Here is a 21,211-nt window from a genome sequence, read left to right as displayed (position 1 = left end):
TAACCAGCTGGGTTAAGGGCCTTAATCCTCAATTCCTCCAGCCATAACTAACCTCCCAGTGCAGAGGTCATAGTAGCTTACTTATCTAAGAAACAAGCCAGCTAGCTAGAACTGTTAGAAAATGATGCCATTAAAGCCAAGTATCATTAAAAAGTATAAGCTGTCTAATGGTCTCACAGTATGAGAGAAGTGATAGACTTGCAATTGATTGGGAAGTTAGAGACATGTAATCACACCTCTTTGTTTATAAACACACATGGGAGCAAAACTTTGTTTGCAAAAATGTTTACAGAAGGGGAAAGTAGTATAAATACAGGTGCAAATATGCATTCCCAGGTGAAGACTTGTATGAGAATTTACACTAGAAGAAAATTGGCACAAGTACTTCCACCTATTCTATCGGCATTTTTTATAACATGCTCAATGCCGTGACATCTTCATGCCTTGCAGGTTAACTGGAACAGCTGTAGCAACAGAAGAGATCATTATCCTTCATGCTGGGTATGTGTGTGATGAAGAAATGGGTGTAATTCCTTTAGGCGTGGGTGTCTTTTGCCTCTGGCATCATAACCTGAGGATAATAGGTTACAGTGTGTTCAGCCCTTTATAGCTGTGATTCCTGGCGTATCTAGATTCTAAAGTGTGACCATATGGTCAATGGCCTTCTGCTTCAATGCCCTTGAGAGATTCCATATCCCCTTCTGTATTTCTGGTTTTGATAATATCAACTTGTGGCTGTGCCTCTCCAAGATATTGCAGTAAGAAGGGGAGATATTCAGCAGACTATTTCCCATCCAAGGAGTGCCTGGTCAGCTGATTGAAAAATTGTGACAAATTTTCATCAAAACATTATAAAAAAGTTTCAGTCGGGTCTATTTGTCTCCTGTTTATGACTAAATCTGGATCATTACAATGACAGAGTCAGAGAGAGGGGAAAAAAAGTAACACATAACTTATATCGTTTAGTTGCAGTGGCTACTACAGCCACTACTAGACTTGCCCAAACTGATAGAGGCAAGTCATTAGACATTCTCTTTGCACTAAGAAAAGGAGTACTTGTGGCACCTTAGAGACTAACAAATTTATTAGAGCATAAGCTTTCGTGAGCTACAGCTCACTTCATCGGATGATCCGATGAAGTGAGCTGTAACTCACGAAAGCTTATGCTCTAATAAATTTGTTAGTCTCTAAGGTGCCACAAGTACTCCTTTTCTTTTTACGAATACAGACTAACACGGCTGCTACTCTGAAACCTCTCTTTGCACTGAAAACCTTGGACATTTTTTCCAGTACTTCTCATTAGATGACATTACTTTAAAAGAAAAGTGGCCCTTTTAGTTTCTTGCAAAAGAATTCCAGCACTGATGGTGAAGTGTCCCCCATTGGACTCAGCCAGAAGCCTTGGGAATGGTATGAAAGCGTTCGCCTGAGCTGCTATGTTCTGTCTATTGCTCAACGGCAACAGTAGCTGAGTATAAATAAACCCTGTAAAGCATGCAGGGCCTATGTCACTAATCCTTGTCTGAGTTTCTTTTCTACCGGAAATTATTGATCACTGGCATCATCTTGCTTTTAACAGAGGTTCCGATTTATGAGGTGTCACTTTACCCGTGTCTGAAATCAGTTAAATGAATGAAGTTCTTGAAAGTAAATGAGCCATATAACATTACTAGTCTCTTAAAAAGTCTAACTTTAAAAAAAGACACATACAAGATTTGTACAGGTTATTTAATCTGAGAGTCCTGAGCTGCAGTAACTCCATAAACCTTACATCCATCATCACTTTCTGCTCGTATATGGGCCCTTTTTTGTCCTCATGCCCTGTGGCAGTCCCAAATACTCTCTCTTGCTAAGAGGACTGGTTTAAAATTCAGTGTTTTAACTGCAATAAACCTAGCAGCAAATGCCATTGTTATTCTTGAGGCTGGGAATATGAGTGAGGGAGAAAGGGGTATAATACCATTAGGGATAGGTGTGTTGTTTTGGTTCTAGCCTCAGGATAACTGGGTCAGGTTGCTCTGCTCTTTACAACTATAATTACAGCTCCTTTTCTAGCAAAAACTTACATGCTGTATATTCTATCAAAAAATGTTAAAAGAACATTAAAGTTGCTTGGGCCAAATATTCAGAAGTTAGGACATGCCATAATTAAAGTACCCTGTGCAACCTTAATTTGGCTACCTTGTATGTATGCATTCTGCTACAGTCTTTGTTAATTACCAACTGCAGACCAAGCACTTGGGCAGTGGGTTTCACAGATAGAGGGTTTCATGGTTATTGCTGATGGGGAGTAGGTCGGGACACGTGGGAAGCATGGGCACGGGGTGAGGGGGTCCCCACTTGCTCTGGCCCAGGGCCCCATAAAAGATTAATCTGCCTCTGACTGGAGCATGGTCAATGCAGAAGGAATCTTGGGAAAATTTAGGTGCCAATTTCTAACAAGTCTCTTCTGAGCATGTTTGAACTGCTATTTTTGAAGACTTATAGCTAGAGTAAATTTGGGCAAATTTCTGCAGGAATGTCACATCCCTGTCACCAGTGTGAAACCACACATCCTTCACACCTGCACACACACACTCCAGCCAAATTTTAATTCCTTGCTCCAAAACTTGAGGTGATAGATCTTCTCAATATATTTTTTCCTAATCTCATTTCTCAGCCCTGGTCTACACTAGGCATTGAGGTCGAATTTAGCAACATTAAATCGATGTAACCCTGCACCCATCCACATGACAAAGCCCTTTTTTCGACTTAAAGGGCTCTTAAAATCGATTTCCTTACTCCACCCCCGACAAGGGGATTAGCGCTGAAATCGGTATTACTGGGTTGAATTTGGGGTACTGTGGACGCAATTAGATGGTATTGGCCTCCGGGAGCAATCCCAGAGTGCTCCATTGTGACCGCTCTGGACAGCACTCTCAAGTCAGATGCACTGACCAGGTAGACAGGAAAAGGCCCGCGAACTTTTGAATTTCAATTTCCTGTTTGGCTAGTGTGGCAAACTGCAGGTGACCATGCAGAGCTCATCAGCAGAGGTGACCATGATGGAGTCCCAGAGTCGCAAAAGAGCTCCAGCATGGACTGAACGGGAGGTAGGGGATCTGATCGCTGTATGGGGAGAGGAATACGTGATATCAGAACTACATTACAGATTTCAAAATGCCAAAACATTTGTGAAAATCTCCCAGGGAATGAAGGACAGAGGCCAAAACAGTGACCCGAAGCAGTGCCACGTGAAACTTAAGGAGCTGAGGCAAGCCTACCAGAAAACCAGAGAGGCAAACGGCCGCTGCGGGTCAGAGCCCCAAACATGCTGCTTCTATGATGAGCTGCATGTCATTTTAAGGGATTCAGCCACCACTACCCCAGCCGTGTTGTTTGACTCCTTCAATGGAGATGGAGGCAACACAGAAGCAGGTTTGGGGGATGAGGAAGACGATGATGAGGAGGCTGTAGATAGCTCACAGCAAACAAGTGGAGAAACCAGTTTTCCTGACAGCCAGGAACTGTTTCTCACCCTGGACCTGGAGCCAGTACCCCCCAAACCCACCCAAGGCTGCCTCCTGGACCCGCCAGGCAGAGAAGGGACCTCTGGTGAGTGTACCTTTTAAAATACTATACAAGGTTTAAAAGCCAGCATGTTTAATGATTAATTTGCTCTGGCATTCGTGGCTCTCCTGGATATACTCCCAAAGCCTTTGCAAAAGGTTTCTGAGGAGGGCAGCCTTATTCCATCCACCATGGAAGGACACTTTACCACTCCAGGCCAGTAGCACGTACTCAGGAATTATTGTAGAACAAAGCATTGCAGTGTATGTTTGCTGGCATTCAAACAACATCCGTTCTTTATCTCTCAGTGTTATTCTTAGGAGAGAGATATCATTCATGGTCACCTGGATGAAATAGGGTGCTTTTCTTAAGGGGACATTCAGAGGTGCCCGTTTCTGCTGAGCTGTTTGCCTATGGCTGAACAGAAATGTTCCCCACAGTTAGCCACGCAAGTGGGGGGGGGAGGCAAAATGTGACCTTGTAATGAAAGCACATGTGCTATGTATGTAATGTTAACAGCAAGGTTTACCGTGAAAGAGAGTGTACCCATTGTTCGTAAAAATGTGTCTTTTTAAATACCACTGTCCCTTTTTTTTTCTCCACCAGCTGCATGTGTTTCAAGGATCACAGGATCTTCTCCTTCCCAGAGGCTAGCGAAGATTAGAAGGCGAAAAAAACGCACTCGCGATGAAATGTTCTCTGAGCTCATGCTGTCCTCCCACACTGACAGAGCACAGACGAATACATGGAGGCAGACAATTTCAGAGTTCAGAAAGCACAAAATGACCGGGAGGAGAGGTGGCGGGCTGAAGAGAGTAAGTGGCGGGCTGAAGAGAGGGCTGAAGCTGAAAGGTGGCAACAACGTGATGAGAGGAGGCAGGATGCAATGCTGAGGCTGCTGGAGGATCAAGCTAATATGCTCCAGCGTATGGTAGAGCTGCAGGAAAGGCAGCAGGAGCAAAGACTACTGCTACAGCCCCTGTGTAACCAACTGCCCTCCTCCCCAAGTTCCATAGCCTCCTCACCCAGACACCCAAGAACGCGGTGGGGGGGTCTCCAGCCACCCAGCCACTCCACCCTAGAGGATTGCCCAAGTAACAGAAGGCTGGCATTCAATAAGTTTTAAACTTTTAAACTTTTAAAGTGCTGTGTGGCCTTGTCCTTCCCTCCTCCACCACCCATGCTGGGCTACCTTGGTAATTATCCCCCTATTTGTGTGATGAATTAATAAAGAATGCATGAATGTGAAGCAACAATGACTTTATTGCCTCTACAAGCAGTGATCGAAGGGAGGTGGGGAGGGTGGTTAGCTTACAGGGAAGTAGAGTGAACCAAGGGGCGGGGGATTTCATCAAGGAGAAACAAACAGAACTTTCACACCGTAGCCTGGCCAGTCATGAAACTGGTTTTCAAAGCTTCTCTGATGCGCATCACATCCTCCTGTGCGCTTCTAACCACCCTGGTGTCTGGCTGTGCATAACCAGCAGCCAGGCGATTTGCCGCAACCTCCCATCCCGCCATAAACGTCTCCCCCTTACTCTCAGATATTGTGGAGCGCACAGCAAGCAGTAATAACAGTGGGAATATTGGTTTTGCTGAGGTCTAACCGAGTCAGTAAACTGCACCAGCGTGCTTTTAAATGTCCAAATGCACATTCTACCACCATTCTGCACTTGCTCAGCCTGTAGTGGAACAGCTCCTGACTACTCTCCAGGCTGCCTATGTATGGCTTCATGAGCCGTGGCATTAAGGGGTAGGCTGGGTCCCCAAGGATAACTATGGGCATTTCAACATCCCCAGTGGTTATTTTCTGGTCTGGGAAGAAAGTCCCTTCCTGCAGCTTTTGAAACAGACCAGAGTTCCTGAAGATGCGAGCGTCATGTACCTTTCCCGGCCATCCCACCTTGTTGTTGGTGAAACGTCCCTTGTGATCCACCAGTGCTTGCAGCACTACTGAAAAGTACCCCTTGCGGTTTATGTACTCGCTGGCTTCGTGCTCCGGTGCCAAGATAGGGATATGGGTTCCGTCTATGGCCCCATCACAGTTAGGGAATCCCATTGCAGCAAAGCCATCCACTATGACCTGCACATTTCCCAGGGTCATTACCCTTGATATCAGCAGATCTTTGATTGTGTTGGCTACTTGCATCACAGCAGCCCCACAGTAGATTTTCCCACTCCAAATTGATTCCTGACTGACTGGTAGCTGTCTGGCATTTTAAGCTTCCACAGGGCTATTGCCACTCGCTTCTCAACTGTGAGGGCTGCGCTCATCTTGGTATTCTTGCGCCTCAGGGCAGGGGAAAGCAAATCACAAAGTTCCATTAAAGTGCCCTTATGCATGTGAAAGTTTCGCAGCCACTGGGAATCGTCCCAGACCTGCAACACTATGCGGTCTCACCACTCTGTGCTTGTTTCCCGAGCCCAGAATCAGTGTTCCACCGCATGAGCTTGCCCCATTAGCACCATGATGCCCACATTGCCAGGGCCCATGCTTTGAGAGAAGTCTGTGTCCATGTCCTCATCACTCTCGTAACTGCGCTGATGTCACCTACTCGCCAGGTTTCGCTTTGCCAGGTTCTGGTGCTGCATATACTGCTGGATAATGCGTGTGGTGTTTAATGTGCTCCTAATTGCCAAAGTGATCTGAGCGGGCTCCATGCTTGCCATGGTACAGCATCTGCACAGAAAAAAGGCACAGAACGATTGTCTACTGTTCCCCTGATGGAGGGAGGGGCGACTGACGACATGGCTTACAGGGTTGGCTTACAGGGAATTAAAATTAACAAAGGGGGTGGCTTTGCGAGAAACTGAATGGCCGCCTCAAGGATAGAACTCAAAACCTCAAGAATAGAACTCAAAACTGGGTTTAGCATGCCATCAATTTCACAGAGGGAGGGAGGAAAAAATGAATACAAAACAAATCTGGTCTATTTCTTGTTTTGAGCCACTTCATCTATCTTTATACATCATTCTGGCAGCAGACTGTGCAGTACGACCACTAGCCATCATCACCTCCTGGGTGCTCGGCAGAAGACGGTGCAGTATGACTACTGGCCATCATCTTCTGCTAGCTGCAGATTAAAAGACAGTGCACTGCGGGTATGATTCAATCGCCATGAGACAAAACAAGGGAAATGACTTGGCTGAGTCACTCCCATGTTTGCCCAGGCACCCGGTTAAAAGAGCACCCAGGACTACGTTGACCACAGCTTCATACTGCACTGTCTGCTGCCAAAAGGCAATAAACTGCTGCTGTGTAGCAATGCAGTACCATGTCTGCCAGCACCCAGGAGACATATGGTGACAGTTAGCTGAGCGGGCTCCATGCTTGCCGTGATATGGCGTCTGCACAGGTAACTCAAGAAAAAAGGCGCAAAATGATTGTATGCACTTGCTTTTATGGAGGGAGGGAGGGAACGGGCGCCTGACGATATGTACCCAGAACCCCCCGTGACAATGTTTTAGCCCCATCAGGCACTGGGATTTCTACCCAGAATTCAAATGGGCGGTGGAGACTGTGGGAACTGTGGGATAGGTACCCACAGTGCAAAGCTCCGGAAGTCGACTGTTGCCTCAGTACTGTGGGCACAGTCCGCCGACTACATGCACTTAGAGCATTTGTGTGGGGACACACACACTCGACTGTATAAAAACGTTTTCTACAAAACCGACTTCTATAAATTCGACCTAATTTCGTAGTGTAGACATTCCCTTAGAAATGGCTGTACACTTCTTGCTAAAACTTGTATATATTTTCAGCCTGAGGTAGACACCTGGGTCTTATAATGGGAAGTAATGGGCAACCTCAGCCATAGGCATTACTACCTGAGTGCTTATACTACACAAACATTCAAGTGATCTGCTGCGCAAACTCCCAAGGGACTCTAAATCCCTATGAACACTTTCCAGTGATGGTGTTGCCTTTAGGTATTCCAGTGTGGAGAAGAAAACTTAAGAGGAAAGGATGATTTCCTATTTGGGCCACCTGAACAGCATCTTCCCTGAAATGGATCTGCTAAATTCCCTTGTCAAGAGGGAGTGCATTTAGGGATTAGATGTTTAGATGGCTAATGAGAACATCCACAGTGACTTCAAATAGTACACAAGATCTACGGACTCAGGACATTATCCAGTCACTAACAGGGGCACAGTAACAAAGACACTTCCCCTACAGAAAAGCTGTTCCATAATTGCCACTTTGAGTCTTTTGTACCTTCTTCTGAAACATCTGATACTGGCTTTTATCGAAGGCAGATTCCCTCTGTTTTCTGGTGTTTATAGCTGTGACTCCAATTTCTTTTCAAGGTGTTCCCTTACATCACCTACATTCTACAAACAGGTACCTGAAAGATCTTCTGGCCACAATCAGTCTTTCCCATTTATATTCTTGCCAACAATAGTAGCTCACCCAGAGCAGTGTCCTCTCTAGGCAATAATTTATCTTGAAGAAGAATCTTAATAGATAATGAAAGTTACTTATCCAGGCACTACCAAAATCCATAGCTAGATTAAATAGGCTTCATTCAGATGGCATGGAAGACAAAGGGAGTAGTAATTCTTGGCTTTTTCCTGCATGATGAGATCCAGGTAAGTAGTAGATAGTCTCTTTCATTTGGGGAATATTGTCTCTTCATTGATCCTATTCCTTTCATAATGGAATTTAAAGTAATGCAAGACCTCCAGCATTTCTAGAATAAGCCCTGACAACTATCATGCTGGCAAGTCAGACAAGAAGGATAGTAAATAGCTCCTGCACCTGAATTCCAGCACTGACAAATGTCTCCAAAAGTGCATTGACAGATGCATTGACAGCTAATGAGAAAGGAGCAAAGATGTCCATTTCAGCTTCTGTGTTTGCCCCATCACAAAGGCTATTGCCAATGAGCAAATACAAAAACAAACATGTAGGCAGATTTTACAGGTCCCAGTTTGATCCATTTCTTTTCAAAGGAAATTGTGAATTCGATACATCAGTCTTTATTTTTAAGCAGACCCTTTTATGGAAGCCATTATATGCAGGCTGTCTTGTTAAGAAAACATCTCTTGAATTATTTAGCTGAAATAGAATGTGTTGAATATACAGGGCATGCACTCTGCTAGATAAAATAAAACCCCTGCAACTTTTGCGGGCTTTGTCCCAAATCCCATTAACTTTCTAAAAGAACCCTCCAAATTCACACCCTCGCTCCTCTTTGACTTCCCAGTTACATTGTTATGCCAAGTCCATCAGTAACACATCTTTACAAAGGGTCTGTTTTAAAATGTACAGTGTTGCAAATGGAACGTTCCTAGCTGCAGGCATATCATTATCCAGTATGTTGTGAAAATGTGAGGAGAGAGAATATCCCTCCGGTGCCTTCATTTGTCTATTTTATCACTTGGTTACCGGTTCCCTACTCTGCTTAGGTCCCTATAGCTGGACCTTTCAGGTTGGTCACTCCCCAGAATCTAGGTATAGGTACTCTGTGAGACTTTTGATAGTGTTCTAGGATATTTCCCCACCTACCTTTCTTAGCATTGATGGGATCTTCTTGGGGCATTGTCCTTTTCTGCCAGAAAGAGGAATAATTCAAAAGCTGGCTGGTCAGTCCTAGCAATGATGTGCAGTGACTAATAACTGGTTCTTATTTAGTACTTTTCATCATTATATCTCAAAGCACTTTGGAAAGTACATACATTACATTTTCCCAATCTTACAAGGGGGAACTGAGGCACAGAGTGGTGAAATAACTTTCCCAAAGTCCCCCAGCAGGCCAGCAGCAGAACTGGGAATAGAATCCAGGTCTTCTGAGTCCCAGGCAAGTGCTGTAGTCACTCGGCAACACTAGCTCCCATCTAGCTCTGGGGGAACAATTGATTTTTTGGGTCCACAGGCACTTCTGAAAAATCAAAATAATAATAAAAATCAGTTCAAACCAAACCAAATCCAAAAATTATGAAAAATGTTGGCAAGTTTAAAAAAATCTATATTGGATCAAACAATGTATTTCATTTGACCTGAAAATGTTTTAAAAGGCTACATTCACAAAATGAGTAGACTTCTTATGATTTTCAACCCTGTAGTTAATATACTCAGGTGAGCTGTCAGAAATGTGGGTTTATTCCCCAATCTGCCTGATTCAGACAAGAGATTTTAACTTTGGTCTCTCACACTGCAGCAGAACACCCTAACTGGGGGGCTGTCTGATATTCTGATGTGGATGTTTCTCAATCTCGCCTGTGGAAGTTATTCCACTTTTTATAAATAATTAAACAGTTGTTAGAGCAGAGACTTGAACTTAGGTCTCCCACGTCGTAGGTGAGAGTCCTAATCACAAGGTCATAGAAGCATTTCCACTCTATCCCTGTCCCAGTGACTATTCATTGTCAGTATGAATTGCCACTATTTGTCCAAACAAACAAACCTGCCTAGATCTACTCCCATCTGTTTCATTCATCTGGCAAAAAAGGGGCAGTTAGTTTAATTTTGCCCTATTCTTACGGATGGAATATGTTTAGCAAAGCAAATAGAGAGGGCCAATGTTTATCTGAAGTTCTTTTGATTTGATGGTATCTTCTGGTATGCTATCATGTCCATCCTGGTAGGAGATTATCTGTAATTAGAAAGTCTAATTTCAACTTTGACTGTGAAGCATTCTTCCTAGTGCACAGCCCTCGTAGTTATAGCTGTAGTTCACCCTGTAGCAGGGTGGTCACCCTGCTCCTGCCTTGAAGGGGTTAAAAGCAGCCCTGGAGAGGGTTGCAGCTGGGTAAAAGGGATTAAGAACAGTTGGGGAAGCTGACTGTGTAGCTGACCACAGCTGTGACCAGCTCAATTAGGCCCAGCTGGCCCTGATAAGAAGGCTGTGGGCCAGAAGCTGGAGAAGTCTCACTCTAGCCCTGGAGTGGGAAGGGATAGCTACCTGGGAGCAAGGTACCTGAAGTGGAACAGTGCTGGGGAGCTCCAGCCTGGTAAACCCCAAGACTGTAGGCCTTGTTTAAGGCCAAAAGGTACTGGGGTTGCAGTGCTGCAGCCCGGGGACAGGCAGAGGCAGCTGGTCCTACCCTCTTGCTAATGATGAGTGTCCATTACAGTCTGCCTCAAGGGGGCTGGATGACTGTTAGAGAGCTTATTCCTTCACTCTCCCACTTCCCTGGTCCTTCTTGCATGAACAGAGAGCAACAATACCCAAAGTCCGAAGGTGCAAACAATTCAATGTTTATTGGGGTGAACTTCCAGCAAGCTTACTTCCTATTTGCCCCTAATTTATATAGTAATATTCTTAGCTAAACCTTAACCAATCCTTCTACTGAAATTTACCTAACCAACCCTAATATATTGTAACATGATTAGCTAACCAATTATATCCCACCATCTTAATTAGTTTACACCCAGCAAAATTAATTATATAGTGGTCAGAAACAATCACAGAACCAGACAGAGACCATGCAAATAAACAATACCAAAGTGGGAACTATCATGACAAAACAATACAGAGGTGAGGATTTCACAACTACATCTATAAAGACATAAGGGTTTTCCAGCTATGTCTATTGATAAGTGAGTTCTTACCAGACAGAAACCTATCAACCTAAATTTCCTTTTACATCTTCTAGGCTCTTCCTTTTCTCTGGAGCTGATAGATCAGATCACCTTCCTAACAGCCCCATATTGACTAGTTTGGAATATGAGGATGTGACCGTTTGCTTCTCAGCTTATGGCTGCTTCTGCTGCTTAGCCAAAGGCCTTAGCCTAAGAACAAGGCCTCAGATTGTCACAGTGAGAGAAGGCCCTTACACAGATTCTTTCTTGTATACCTCTATTACTAGCTAAATGATAAACATATACCTACATTCTTAAAGTATAGGTCTTTACAGGCAGGCCTGAATATCTATATCCTAACAATGACAACTGGCAGTAGCCACGGAGGCAAGGTGGATTTGGAGGGTTGGGGGTTCCCCGGGAGGGGAGACCCAGAGTAGTTCTGCTGGGGCAGAACCCCGAGGGAAAGAGGCACCGGGGTCCGGGAGGGACACGGGGCCAATGGCAGGTTAGACACTAGCCAGAAGGAGGCGCTCTGGAGCTGAAAAAGAGCTAATTCTCAAATGACCAGCAGGAGGCGCTGCACCGGTGAGTCATTGTCCCGCTACACACCCCCTATTCAGATTGAGTGCCTAAAGTCTATGTAGAGGTACTCTGAAGGACTTGGAATAGATGGAATCCCTTTGGGCCAGCACCTGTTGTAACAGCCAGGAGGAGAAATCTTCAGGGGAAATGGCTATCTTGGGAGAGTCTTAATTTGAGCCCCTGAAATGGACCAAAATATGCTACCAAGACATACCCAACAGACAGTCATGTTGCCCTACACTCACCATGCACAAGAATGTGAAGGTTCTCCATGCTCAAAGGTAATCTGTGCCTTGGTTCTGATTCTCCTCTCATGCTGTCAGATCCCTAATGAACTGTTTGACCTTTTCAGTGGTTCTGCTGGCACCTTAGGTGATGAATGAGAGGATAGTCTGGTGGATAAGGCACTGTATTAAATTGTTGGAGATCTGTGTTCACTTCTTGGCTCTGCTACAGACTATGCCTGTGCCCTGTGAGTGAGTCGCTAATCATTCTGTACCTCACTTCCCATATATAAAATGAGGACACTACTTCCAACCTTCACAGGGTATATGTCTACACTGCCGCTGGGAGTGAGCAGCCCAGCCCAGGTACACAGATGTGGGCTAGCTATGTGTAAGCTAGGGCACTAAACATACCACTGTGGATGTGACAGCATGGGCTATCCTCCGTGTACTGATGCGGAGTTTAGGCAGGCTTGTACTCTGGTGACTAGCCATGCCGTAACCTCCGTACTGCTACTTTTAGCACATTAGCTCGACCAGAGCTTGTACATGTCTGTCTAACCAGGCTGGGTGTCTTGCTTCTAGCTGCATTGTAAACATACCTACAAAGTGTTCTGAGGGACAGTACATTCTTTAATGCTTGTGAGGCACTCAGGTGCTATGGTAATGGAGATAAAAGCAGACAGATAGAAGGGCACATACAGACAGTTGGTTACCTAAATAGCGTGTATGCTGCGTATTTGTTAAGCATTTTAATTTACTTGGTGGCAAGGGAGGGTGAAGATACATTTATTGAAAACTTTAGAGCATACTCTTAGCAGAAGGAATGCTATTGCAAAGATTTCAGTTTCATGTTTGATTAGGTCATCTTGCCTTGGTTTTCAGAAGCCAGAAGAGAATAAGAACAGGTAAACTACAATAAAAGACACTATAAATCTGTTAAAAGAAACTTATACTGACAAAACCAGCACTATTGTACTTGCCCTAACAGAAGTGGACTGTGACACATTACTTTTGTCAGGGCCATCAATTATGGATGTGAGAAGCTTTAAACTTAACCCTAAAAGCAAAATTGGCAATTTCTAAATTTGCATCTAGAAACAGATGATACACAGAGGACAAACTTTACCTTAAAGAAATAGAGAATGCTTGTTAAGTACAGGTTACAAATGAACAAGTGTTCAGAAATAGTAGACTTTATCTGTAACAATATTTCATGTACACAGCTCACTGAATTAGACCCCATGTTATTTGGATACAGGTAGCCATTGAGGATATGGGATCGGAAAAACAAAGCAAAACTCTCCCTTTATTAAACTAGCACATTTTGCTTAAGTATTGGTGGAACAATATGGCCCTCTCATATTACACATCCTTTTCAGTCTGAGATAATGAATTTACTCATTATTCCCAAAATGTGTTGCAATTGGAGATCAACATCATCCCTGCACACACAAAATATTAAACTCTATTCAAGTTGCACTGACCATTGTTAACTTTGCCTTCATGTTTTGTTCTGGAAAAGACATATGCTATTCAATGTCTACTGATGTTTTTTATGCAGTGTAGTTGTAGCCATGTTGGTCCCAGGATATTCAAGACAAGATGGGTGAGGTAATATCTTTTATTGAACCAATTTCTGTTACTGAGAAAGACAAGCTCAAGCCACACACAGCTCTTCCCCCAGTCTGGGAAGGGCTACTCTGAGGTTAAGTCTACACAACAGACCTTACAGCAGCACAGCTGTACTGCTGCTGTTGCACTATAGTTAGGTCTCCTCTGTAACCACTCTATGCCAATGGGAGAGAGCTTTCCCATCGGCATAATTAAACCACCCCCAATTAGCGACAGTAGCTATCTCAGCAGGAGAGTGTCTCCTGCCAACATAGCACTGTCCACACTGGCGCTTTCGTTGGTGAAACTTATGTCGTTCAGGGGTGTGGGGTTTTTTTTCACAGACTTGATTGACAAAAGTTTTATGGACAAAAGTGCTAGTGTACACAAAGTGTGAGTGTCACAGCTAAATGCAGGGTGGAATGGATTGTTTAGCATAAGTAGTTAGCACATATTCTAAGGGATCATTCAAGGTAGAGTGGTCCATTAACATCTCTGCAGTCATAGGACAAAAAAAGAAGGGGTTAGTGGGCTACAGATTGTTGTAATAAGACATAAATCCAGTGTCTCTGTTGAATCCATGATTTTTAGTGTCCAGCACAGTTATGAATTTAACTCCCAGGCTCGTCTTTTGAAAGTGCTGTGCAGTTTTCCTTTGAGGATGGGGACTGATAGGTCAGATCGCTTTGTGAAAAGTGTTCTCTCACAGGTGGTAGTGTTTTTTGTCTATAATAATTTTCCTGGGTGAGTTCATTCAAGAGCGTAGTAATTATCTGGTTTCAAATTAGTTGGGGCATTTAGTTCATTGGATGAGGTTTGCCACATGTTGTGATAGGCATGTGCAGGATCCATGGGTCTTGAAAGGTGTGTTGTGGGGCATGTTGATCATTGTAGCAGTGGAAATATGTCTGCACATTTTGCATTTGTTCTGGCACGGTCTGGTGCTGCTTTGAATTAGTGTGTTCTGGTCTGTGGGGAGCGTGCTTCTGATGATGAACTTGGAGAAGGATGTTTGAAGCCCAGAAGTGGGGATTCAGGAAAGATTTCTTTCAGGATGGGGTTCCTATTGAGTATGGGTTGTAGATGTTTTGATATCCCATGTTGGTTCCAGTATAAGGTGGTAGATTACAAGTAGGGGTTTACGGTTGGAGGGGAATTTATTTCTGTAATGAAGCAGGTTCTTTTGGGCTATTTGGGTGACCCATTCCAGGATGTGATCTCCTTCTCTGGTGGAGTGTCCTTGTTTGATGAAGGTGATTTTAAGTGTGTTAAGGTGTCCTTTGGGCATATTGTGTAGTATCTGACAGTATGGCTGTAGATAACTGATAATTTTGTATATTTAATACATAGCATAGTAGAGAATTATAAAAGAAACAGAGTGCCAGGCTACATCAGTTGCAAAAGGGAGATCTACCGAAGACACTGGATGGGCTTGCAAAACAATGTGTGTTTCTTGAAAGAAGAGAAAACTAGGAATGAGGGAGGTTGAAGACATAAGAGAAGTGATGTAATGTTGTCAGGGAGCCTGTGTTGGGTAGGAGGGAACCGTGTGGTGAACAGTGGACACAATAGCCTGGTGGAGTCCTCCATAGGTATGGTATTCTGGTGGAGTCCTCCATAGGATGTTTGTCCAAATCAAAACATCCCTCACACATTTACTTTCCAACCAATGGCTCATGTGACATGGCCTCCCCGACAAAATTTTTGTCAGTCCTGTCTGCTCTTTTCTTCTTCTAGGGAAGGACCATTGACTTGCTAGCCACTCCAGTATCTTTGGTGGATGCTATTCCTGTGTCTGCCCTTTGGAGTACTTGGGAGTAGGGGGTGTCTTCAGGCAGAACCAGCATTAGGGAAAGTGGCACTCTGGGCAAACTTACATTTTGGCTCACCTGGCCCCTGCTACCTCTCCTGGCCTCCCACCCATCCCCCCGGCTTTTGCTGCCTCCTGGGGCTCCCCAACCACCCTGTTGCCCCTGGGTCACACTGCCTCCCCCCACATTGCCATGAGCTCCCTACCATAGCCTCACACCCCAGGACTGACACACTCCTTGCCTTTTGACAGTGGCATCCCCTAACCATGGTGCCCCTCTAGCCATGGTGCCCTGGGCAATCACTCGCATTGCCCACCCATAAGGCTGGCCCTACAGCAGAGGCACTGTCCCCCTCAAATTCTGGGAGACAATAAATGATCCTCCCTCCTGGCTGCTTTCTGACCAGTGCACATAATGCAACCGTTACCTCTGAGAAAGCGAGTCAGAATGGCTTCTGCTAACTCTCTTGGATACATGGAATATGCCAAGTCAATCTGTCTATGAGTACGTCTACACTGGAGCTGGAGGTGTAATTTCTAGCTCAGGAGATGTACAAGTATAATCCTGTCTCAGACCCTAAGTACATACTTGGGCAGCTAGCTGTGCTGCCACAGCTAGACTGGTATATTTGGCACACTAGCTCAGTCAGAGCCACCATCTGTACATCTGCATTAGCTGGAAATTACGCCTCCAGCTGCTGTGTAAGACATACCTTTAATGGCACCCTTTACCAAAGTTTCTGAGCATCTCACAATCTTTAATGTATTTCCTCACAACTCCCCGCCCCAGGATGTAGAGGAGAATTATTATCTTCATGGGGAACAAAGGCATCAACTTACTCAAGATCACCCAAGCAATCTGTGGTAGAGCAGGGAATTGAATAGGATGAGGGAGCAGCAAAGGCTCCTGAGTTCTAAACTAGTGCCTGAACCAATGGCCTCTGATCTGTAACCTCTAGCAAAGATCAGCCAGCTCAGGTCTAATTTATAAAAGTAGCACATATTTTAGTGATCTTAATACAATGGTTCATCTAACTGGCTAAGAGAATTGCTTAAATATTCTGCAAACTTGCAAAATGGACATTTTGAGGGGGGAAATTGCTATTCTGTAAATTGTAGGAGGGGAACAATCCAGTGTTGGTTGGTAAAGATTATCGACAGCATGACCCAATAAGTCTCATCTAGCTTTAATGTCTACAGGACCAATTCTGCCATGCTTACTCATGTTGAGTAATAGCTAACCCCCCAAATAGTCCCAGTGAGGCAAGATACTGCTCAGTGTAAGGACCTAAGAAAAGTGAAGCTGCATTTTCAGCAATCTGTAAAATACACATTATTCCTTTCTGACTTGGGTGCAGAAACCAAACATTTTTAAGAATGCCTAAGTATTTGCTGGCCAGACACAGAACAGACCACAGAAATGCTGGCCAGCAATTGGAAGAAGATTACATGACTAGCACTCAGTGCTCCTTGCCTTATTTTTGCCCATTATAAATTACCGCCAAGAAAAAATCTCTGAAGTTATCAAGCACTGCTAAAGAGGACATCCCAGGTCTAGTTAGGGAAGTTCATACTGTGCTTCATTCTGTAAGATGATTGAGGCTGCAAAGTTAAACAACAATAGGTATGTACAGTTTAAAAGCACTCGCATGTAATGAGCTTCACATCTTTTCTGTTTTGCACTTTGTCTCATTTGTATAGAACATGAGTTTCTGTGACATAAAGAACCGGCAGAGAACAGAATGTGATTTCAGTAGCCAATATAACTTGTTAGTGATCTGAACCCTTCTTCCAAGTGCCTAAATCTTCAAATAATCTGTGTAGGTTGTAGCAAAAAATAAACTACTTTTCACCGAAAGGCTGAGAATGTTGCTAAAAGTTGAAATTCTCCAACAATTTTGTTAAACAAAACAACCCTGCTTTCTTTATATGTACAGCACACAAATACAGTCTGCCAGATCTTCAGCTGGTCTAAATTAGCATAGCTCCACTAAGTCATTGGAGCTACACTGATGTACACCTGCTAATGATGTAGCCCAGTACAGGTGAGAATGATCGTGTACTAAAGCATAGACTCCTCCCTTCAGTGGAATTGGTAGAATGTTATTGATAACTGTGTATTTGACACTAGCAAAGAAGTCTTCTGAGAATGTTGTCTGAAGGGTGTAATAGCTCTCAAAAAGAAACTTACCTGGATGTATAACTGAGCACTTTGATCAGTTCATTGATAATAAATTGTAAGTAATACCATATGGCAGAAATCTAGTTGAACAAATGGGTTGCACAGTAATGGAAAGTTTAACAGGATGTTCAACTCCACAAATTACAGTTTTGAAAACTCCCCATAAGTCTGGATCAAGATATCCATTTCCATCTGCTGCCTCACTATACACAGGCAATAATGTGGTCATTCTGGAAATTCAGTCATACGTGCAAGCCAGAAAAATTGTCACAGTGAGAAATTATTTTACGGCAATTTGGCACAGCCACATGCATTTCTCAGTCAGTCCTCTAACCTAGCAAATCCTGCCAGCACTTCTGATACTGCTTCAAGGTCAGCATTTCAAAACTTTCTCCTTTTTGGAGAGTTATTTCATAGACTGTCTCTAAACTGGTCTACTACCATAACACTAAGCTACTAGGGGTTTTTTTTAATGTCGTATTTCTGCCTAGATAAACCCCTTCTAGATAGTGCCACAAGCAGTCTATCATAACAGCAAAGAGCTCAGCACTGCAGCTATGAAAAATTCAGTGCTTTTGTTTTGCAGGGAATCAGGCAAACATTGATCATGATACACAAATGAATGAAAGAGGCACAATGATGGATATAAGTGGTGAGCTGTAACTTTGTTAAATTAACAATGGGGAGGGATGCTTGCTTCCCTCTTCCCCCCTTGCCAGCTGTTTAATGAGGTCTAGTGTGTGGTTATAGAGCTCCCACCATATAATCAATAATTTGGTGTAGACCTTCAGCCTGCCCCTCGGACTTAGCTCACTTTTGAAGCCTCCCTGTGAGGTGGAAGAGAATATCAAAAGGGGCCTTAGTCCTATGAAGACTTCAGGTCCCTCCTTTTCTTCGCTGGCAACAGGTCCACCAGCCATGTCCCAGGTCTCATTTACCTCTAGGAGCTGGCCCTTTTAACCTCCATCCCCAATGGACATCGGCCAATAGGGTGCCAGCTATACATCTGGTGCCACCCCACTGCCTGGTAGCTATTTCCTTCCTTATCAGTCCCTAAGCTCCCCCAGAAACATGTCAGCCCCTCTATCTGATAAGTTCACTCCATCATCCCTAAAAAGCTCAGGCTCATTGACCCACCTTGATTATCAATATAAAAGGTTCTCCCCCACTACCCCCACTCTCCTGCTGGTAATAGCTCACCTTAAGTGATCACTCTCATTACAGTGTGTATGGTAACACCCATTGTTTCATGTTCTCTGTGTATATAAATCTCCCCACTGTATTTTCCACTGAATGCATCCAATGAAGTGAGCTGTAGCTCATGAAAGCTTATGCTCAAATAAATCTATTAGTCTCTAAGGTGCCACAAGTACTCCTTTTCTTTTTGGATGTTCCTGTATGTGATTGCTGGGCCACCAGTGTCCAAACAGATTCTGGCATCACACAGTTCACGGTCTTCCAGTCCCCATCTACACAGACTGGCTTGATAGTCCCCTGTTATACTCACATTTCTGACTGCACTAATCTTTTGTTTGTCCATGATCGTCCAATCCATTCCACACCCTTCTGAATCCTAACTGTCAAATCTAACCCCAGTGCGGGCCCTGAGATCATTTTCTCCAAGATGAATAACCAGGACATTAGGTAGTTGTAGTGCATGCATCGAAGAGTACAGAAGAGGTATGAGTTGATCTCACAACATGCCCCTTCTGCCAAACCATTGAAGCCAGACACCCTTCGCACAGAAGTTCAGCTGTGAACTATGTGCTGACCTGATTTCCCACTTGTGTATCCAATGTGTTATAGAGTACCCACATACACAGACATCAACTTTGTTTCCAGTGTCATCTGCAATCACAAACATTGTTAGCTCACATTCTTTACCTGACCCAGTCCCCCATTGGTAAGGGAAACTTAAATCTTGTAACAGTCAAGTTTCTACCACCCAAATGCCTGGACCTCCGGGAGTCAAAACTGTCCAGTGCTGCAGCCCTAGTCCTGGAGAAAGTGTGTCAAAGTTTGCAGGATTGAGACTCAAGTAGGCTAAGGCCTTACTCATTCCCACAGCAAATGGTACCTAGTCAGGTAGCTACCATCCCTTTTGTGCAAAGAGAGGCTTTGTTCCTGCATCCATATGGCTATAACAAGCTCTGAAGGCTCTTACTGGATATACCTGTTCATATGAGCATTCTCTTAGCTCTACCATGGCCCTTTTCCAGTTTGATCAGTTTATGAATACCTTGATTTAAAGGACATTGTGCCTGACTTGAATTGCATATCTGCCAATTCTAAGGCACACCTGGAACTGTCCCCTGTTGCCTGTGGGACAATCTCACACTAACCCTCAAGGCACCAAAAAGACCACAACAAATGCTGCTTTAAAGAGAATCACCTGCATCCCACAACAGAACCCTCTAGGTAAAACTTCCAAAAACCCCCAAACAAAAACTGTATATTTATGGAGTGCCTGTTCAATTCCCTGCATCCCTCACATCTGGATCATCCCTCCAAAAGCTTCTTTAGTAAGAAACTTTTACATGGTCAACAAACCCTGCAAGCCTGTAACAAAATGAGGGGCCAGCAAGGCAATCCAATATTGTGGAGGATGCCAAACCATGGTGCACCAATCACACTTTATATCTCACCACCTGAGGCTTGGGGATGGGCCAAATGCTCTGGATACCTCCCTTAACTCTAAGTTCTATGAACTCGACAAAACTGGTCTGAATGTCCTTGGGGTGATGAAGTTTTATGCCAATCCTAAAGCTGTCAGGAGTGTTCCACAGACACTGAAGCATCACCTGTTGGCAAAAAGTACTAGCTCCTGGAATCTGTCATCCTGATATTGAGAGAGAGCATCAACAATGCCATTATCAGCACCAGGAACATGAAGGCATGGAAATGTTAGCCAAAAGGGCAGTGCAATGAAAATACCCTCTAGTCACATTATGTGTGCCAGCTTTGCTGACTGTTGATTAATAACGTGAACCACTGCCCAGTTGTCACATCAAATACAACCTCATTTTTTTTTCTAAATTCCTCACTCCAGATAGTGACTGCCACCTGTATCTCCCCCCCCCCAAAAATCAAGAAAAGTAATATCTCTTGTTGTACCATGCACTATCCACCTTTGCATACACCTGTTTTCTTGATGTTATACTCCAAAACTGATCCCCCTAGAGGCATCAGCTTGTACCTGAATCTCTGATCCCAGCATGCTCTACTGATACCACATTGAACTGTTCCAAAAAAATGTTTCCCATGCCTCCAAATCTTCCTTCACTTCTTTTGTCTCCTGACAAAATAATGAGGCATCTTGATTCCAAAGGTGACAGATGCCAGGCAAGTACCAAAGGCTCTACCCAGCATAACCACCTGTCAAGGTTTCTTACCCACTCTGAACTCCAGGGTATAGATGTGGGGACCTGCATGAAAACCCCTTAAGCTTATTTTTACCAGCTTAAGTTAAAACTTCCCCAAGGTACAAACTATTTTACCTTTTGCCCTTGGACTTTATTGCTGCCACCACCAAGAGTCTAACAAATATATAACAGGGAAAGTGCCCACTTGGAAACGTCTTTCCCCCCCAAATCCTCCGCAAACCTTACACCCCCTTTCCTGGGGAAAGCTTGATAAAAATCCTCACCAATTTGCATAGGTGACCACAGACCCAAATCCTTGGATCTTAAGAACAAGAAAAAAGCAATCAGGTCCTTTAAAAG

The sequence above is a fragment of the Dermochelys coriacea genome, chromosome 1 (assembly GCF_009764565.3).
Source record: "Dermochelys coriacea isolate rDerCor1 chromosome 1, rDerCor1.pri.v4, whole genome shotgun sequence".
Taxonomy (NCBI): domain Eukaryota; kingdom Metazoa; phylum Chordata; order Testudines; family Dermochelyidae; genus Dermochelys; species Dermochelys coriacea.
The sequence above is the reverse complement of the archived record's forward strand: the minus strand, read 5'-3'. Positions refer to the sequence as shown.